Source organism: Desmodus rotundus, chromosome 10 (assembly GCF_022682495.2).
Source record: "Desmodus rotundus isolate HL8 chromosome 10, HLdesRot8A.1, whole genome shotgun sequence".
NCBI lineage: Eukaryota > Metazoa > Chordata > Mammalia > Chiroptera > Phyllostomidae > Desmodus > Desmodus rotundus.
The window spans coordinates 103179203-103185202 of record NC_071396.1 but is presented as its reverse complement, the minus strand read 5'-3'; positions in this window follow the sequence as shown (position 1 = coordinate 103185202).

The following is a 6000-nucleotide window of genomic DNA, read 5'->3' as shown; positions in this document are numbered from 1 at the left end:
TTTTCTGTGCACAGATTTTTACTTAATATAAAACTATACATGAATTTCTCATTTTGATTTTATCACCAAAATATATATTAAGCATTTCCCATGTCATTAAATATGCTTTGCAAACAAAATATCAACTTAGTCAAGCAATCCATCACATCAAGTTCCTCTATCAAATCATTTATTTAAATTATTTTTATCTTTTTCTGCCCATCCTCTTCTTTTAAGTTTTTTTTATTATTTTATTGTTGTTCATTTACAGTTGTCTGCATTTTCTCTGCCCATCCTCTTAAGTTAATGCTTGCTGCACTGCTTACAAAGCACATCTTTAAAAAAAAAAAAAAACAGGTAAAGCCACAGGGAATCTATCCCAGAGAGTGCTCAAATTCTGGTTTTATACAACATTCACTAGAAGACGCAGTGATTAAAACAACTCAATATTCCTAGCAATCAGGATGGGAGCCAAAATTCACCAGTGCCAACAAAAAAGTCCATACCTGGCTTATTTATTATCCTGGAACTAATAGTAACATATGCTTTTCTGGTGATACTTTCTAGTGATTTCCTTCTAAGGATTGACAGTTTGATAAATATTCCATTTGGTGATTATATAACTAGATGAAGAGACATGTTAAGGCTTTAAACCATAGAATTTTGATAGTTTTGCTTTGAAAAGCAATGCCAATTGCTTTTCATTACGAGGGCTTTTAGGGCTGTATGTAGCATTTGAGGGAGCCATGCGTAGCCACTTAGGTTAGGATGTAGCAATACTTATTTATTGTGAGGCTTGAAGTATTAGCAGATGCAAATGGTTTAAGGATCAATTTTTGAATATTTAACTTAACCCTGTATATACGACAAATTGACATCGTATAGAATTAAAAGAAATGTACGAACCAGGATCAGTTTCCTAGCACTGCCCTAACACAGTGCCACAAACTAGTCTCGCTGCTCTGGGAGATAGGAAGTCACATTCAAGGTGTCAACAGGGCCGTGTTCCTGCTGACACCTTCAGGGGAGAATCCTCCTTGCCTCTTTTAGCTTCTGGCATTTTCCAACGGTTCTTGGCATTCCTTGGCATGTGGATGTATCCCTACAATTTCTGTCTCTGCGACAAGTCACATTGCCACGGCTCCTGGTGTGAGTTTTCTTTATGAGGACATCAGAGATGACGCATTAAGGGCCTCTGCTACTCCAGTGTTACTTCATCTTAGCCAATCACATCTGCAAGAACCCTATTTCCAAGTAAGGCCACACCCTGAGGTCCTGGGGTTAGGACTTCAGCGGATCTTTCTGAAGGACAGAACTCAATCCATGTACCAGAAAATGAAACCTCAAAGTCCCGAGTGACTGAAATTCCCCATATGAGTATTCGTTCCTATTGCTTAGCTGGAAAGGGTGAATAAATAATAAAAAACATGTTTCTGCAATTGTGGGATGGCTTTAATTAATAGAATAATGGAAAGTTCTCTTTTTAGTCACTTACCAACCCATATTCTGTTTAAATTCCAGACTTCAAGAGTATCACGTGAGCATTGAGAGGAGAGCTTGTCTACGGGTAATGGTAACAAAAGTAGTAAGGGAACTCCTGAGTTAACTACCGTGTTCTGGGAACTTCCCAGATTTCTCTGAATTTCAGCATGAGTGATGCGATCCACAGTAACAGTATGGGATGATGAAGATGATATGGCTGGAAAGGACACATTTCCCTGGCTCTTCATCTGATCTGAGACTTGGCTAATTGAGTCCATCTCAGCTGCACATGAGCCAAAGGAGAAGATGTTTCCCAGAATGAGCCTTGATTAGAAAAGTCTGCCCCAAGGCACTCCCGCTACAGGCTCATTGGCAACATCCTGAAGCTGCAAAGAGAGCACTGCAGTGTGGCTTTCCTGACCTTCCCGCTCCTCATCCTTCTTGCTAAGTAATCACTGGCCGCTAGGATCTTTCAGAAAGCACTCATTCAAACCCGAAGCTCCTTGATTGATCGTCATGTAATAAATGAATCATACACAGACATTGTCTGTGGTCAAACAGTGCATGCTTTGTTTAACCAACTGTGCTTCTACACACCCGTCGGGGTATGAAGAATCTGCAGGATGTAAAACAAGCTTGCCGGTAGGATAACTTAGAAAATACCCCTAGAACAAGCTCAACAAAGATATTGACAAATGTGAAGATAATTTTTCTTTACATTGGAACTGATGGAAGGTAGCAGACTGACACTTTGTGTTAACAATACGCCTCTCAGTAGAATTTAAAGCACTATCTAAAGGTTATTTAATTAACTGCCCCTGTCGTTGAGGTAGGCACGTCAGTTTGCAGGAGGAAAATCTGAGACACAGAGCTAATTAAGTGACTTTCTTATGATATTGGTGCTCTGTAAAGCTAGGGTTCTTATCTGTGGCTTCTCTCATCACTAACTGCACACTCACAGACACGTGTGTGCAGGGTGCTGAGCACCCTTTGTGTGCCCAGTGTTCGCCCTGTGTAGGACTTTCACGTACTATTTAACCTCACAGTAACCTTATGGAATGGGATTTATCATGCACATTTCAAAGATAAGGAAACTGAGGACTAGAAAGGTTGAGTGACTTGACTATGGCCCCTAGCTAGTAGGGTACAGCCTGGGTATGAACCCATGGGGGCAATTCCAAAATCTGTCCTCTTCCTAAGTCTGGTTTATTCCCACAAGTAAAGAGCATCCTTAAGTTGTCTCTTCTGCCTCTTCTGAAGACATCCTATGCCTGTGTTTCCAGCCAATGCTCATTCCTGAATTTATCATGGATTCAAGGGTAACCTTAGTTATGTGAGCTGTAAAGTTAAGGTTCAAAGATGTGACAAGCAGCACCACGTCTGATCAGCACCAGCATCCTTGTCACTGCCATTGCCATCCATTGCCCACGACATCCCCTGCTGAAGGTCGGGAATGCGCTGAAGTAGGGCTCAGAGAAGTCTGTGGGAGGGGCCATCCCTTCGCAGCCCTCCCCAGAAGGCCAAGCCTCTTCTAAATTGGATGCAGGTTGGAGGTGGCAGGAGAGCCAAGTACCTCCCTCGCATTCCTCCCAACTCACATGAGCTGTTATTCTTCCTGTGGAAAGCACCCCTGGATGTGTTCAGTATGAGAAGGAGGATTATGTGAGATTATAAATAACACTCCACCCCCACACCCCGCCATGAGCATATTCCAGGAAAACATTCTGGGAGCCTGGAGGAAGATGAGTAAGTAGGAACAACCTTGGCCAGCCGTGACTTGTGCCAAAACATGCATTTTGAGGTTAGAGCATTGCAATTTAACTCTAACGGTGAGCTGCTGTGGGGACCCGTTTCTCTCTGATTTATTTCTAAAATGTGTCATTTATGTGCAGAAACACTTCCCCATAAGGCAAAATAAACCCAAATGAAATAACCCAACAGCTGACTCTCATGAATGAGTTACACGAGGTGTTAGAGAACTTCGGGTAACATTCATTGATGTGGAATGCCGGAGATGGGGAAGAATAGCTCCCTGACTCCACCACCGTTCAGTTTTTTCACAGGACTTTCCCCCACGGGGGAGTGGGGCAGGGAACGACACAGCCGTCGGCATTTGGTCTCAATGGTTTGTTGGCCATGGAGAATGGGGAAGGCGCTGCTCCTTTCTGATACTCATAAAATGTTTGCTACTTTGATCCTTAAAGCCGAGGTCATAGTGCCCTGGTCAGTTGGTTGGAGCGTCGTCCCAGGGACTAAACGTTCACAGGTTCAATTTCTGGACAGGGCACATGCCTGGGTTGCAGGTTCAGTCCCCCATCGGGGCGTGGACGAAAAACAGCTGATCCATGTTTCTCTGTCACATCGATGTTTCTCTCTCTCCCTCCCACCCCCTCTCTCTAAAAGAAATAAGTATGTCCTCCGGTGAGGATTTAAACAAACAAACAAAACACAGACCACAGCTTCCCAAAGAAGTGGTGCTGCCCACAAGGGGGCGTATTGAGTATGAAGCACACAGCGGTCCCCTCCCCCACCCCATCCCCGTGCTGCCTGCTCATCCTTGCCTCTGGCAGACTTCAGGGTGATTGCAGTCACCCCCCGACCATCACAGCACCTCATTAACCATAACTTCCAACCTCTCCCACGAGGCTGCCTAGCAGAATTGTGCCAAGGAGGGTTTTGAAGGCTTATGCTAAATCTTACTGTTTTCCTTCAATCCCCTAAACTGCTGCTCTAAGTTTTCTTAACCTTGACCTTGTATTTTTCAGGGAATTCAGGCCAGAAGAAAAATAAAGCCGGCCTCAAAACAGTTACTGTTGGCTACAAACTCCTTAATGTGGGGAAGGCGCCCTATCCCTGAGCGGGAGCAACTTTCACACTTTTCATAAATGTCTTGATTTCAGGAGATGCGGCCTTCATGCCTGCGTGTGAGCGGGACAGGCGGCGTTTCCTTTGGTAGCGACACAGCTCAGCCTGCACTGGTTTATTCGTGCCCCCAGTTTGGAGAACAAGCTTGGCCTTAAGAGAAAGGCAATATTGTTTGTAGGAAGGGGCTGTTCAGAGTAGGTAGTTTAAGCCACTTGCTTTCTGACCCTTTCTCTGGGACTTGGTTGAATGTGAGTATAGTTTTTGCAAGAGTGAGAAATAAATAAACACAGAGCCATGGACAGAGCTGTCGCAAGTGGCAGAGGAGCTCCTTGAAGAGTCATTCATGGGCGATTTGAGCTTCGGGGTGGGACACAGAGATCTCCAATCACACTGGTCTTTTCCAGAATGCTGAGCTTCAGTGTTGGTACTAGGGGAGACGGGCGGAGGTGGAGGGAGGCGGCATGCCTGGGTTCTTGAGATGATTCCACTCAGCTACCTTGTATCCAACTTGATGGCTGCTCTTCACCGTCCATCGTCTGTAAAGGAGGGACGTGATAGACCAGGACCCAGCTGAAAGGGATTAATCACCAGCTGGTGATTAGTGGCCTCTGATTTCTCAGTCCTGGCTTTGCCGTACCCTCTCCAGCAAGGGCTGCCCACCATTCTTTCATTCACGCCCTCATCCAGCGTTCACTGCCTGCAAGCATTTAAGAGCTTGCAAAGCTTCAACAAGCTCTACACTGGAGTCTTTAAAGAAAACAAGTAAGATCTTCAGTTCTTTCCTTTTCGCATCCAACCAAAACCTGCTTCTGGATCCTGCAAAGAGAACAAAGCCCCACCAACACCTTGATCTTAGTTAGCCCCACGAGATGGATTTCAGACTTCTGACTTCTAGAACTACAAGACAATAAGTGCGTGTTGTTGTAAAGCACTGAGTTGTGCTAACTTCTTAGAACAGCCACGGGGAACTAGTATAAACTACTTTTCTCTCTGTTCCCGTAGCCCCTTGCCTCTTGCACGCGGAGCTCTGTTAGAGCACGCAGCACCGAGTCTGGGTGTGGGCCATCCTGCTTGTCTCCCCATTAGAGCTGGGGCTCCTAGAGACAGCTGTTCTCTTATTTACTTTAGTTATTAACACATCCAGTATTGCCTTCTGTACAGCAAACACTCATTTTTTGTCAATGAATGAGTGAAGTAGGTGAAGGTGTTTCTCCCCTCCCTCACAGTGGGAATAGAGCCGGGACCACCATGCCACACTGATGCAAGCAACACAGCCATCAACGTGGTGGGCAGCCTGTGTGGCCAGCAGCAGGTGAGCGGAAGGAGGCGTGGCGGGAAGGAGCGAGGATGTTGAGAGTAGATGGCAGCTTGGTGGCACCTTTGGGCACATGTGACATGCATGCTCAACAGACTTGGAAGCCAGAAGCTTAAGAGCTGCATTGGATTTGTGAAAACTTGGAAAATAAACAGAATCCTAAGAAAAATATTTTCACAGCTCCTCCAGCTGAGAAATAAGGCAACTGCTGAACTAAAGGGAGAAAAAGGCCAGGGGAGGGTGAGTCTAGGAGGTGAGATCTGACCAAGTTTAAAGGCAGGAAGGAGATTCGGCCAAGGAGAAGGATGCCGTGGCCAGAAGAAGCGATAACAAGAAAATGGGAAATAAACAAAAAGGGA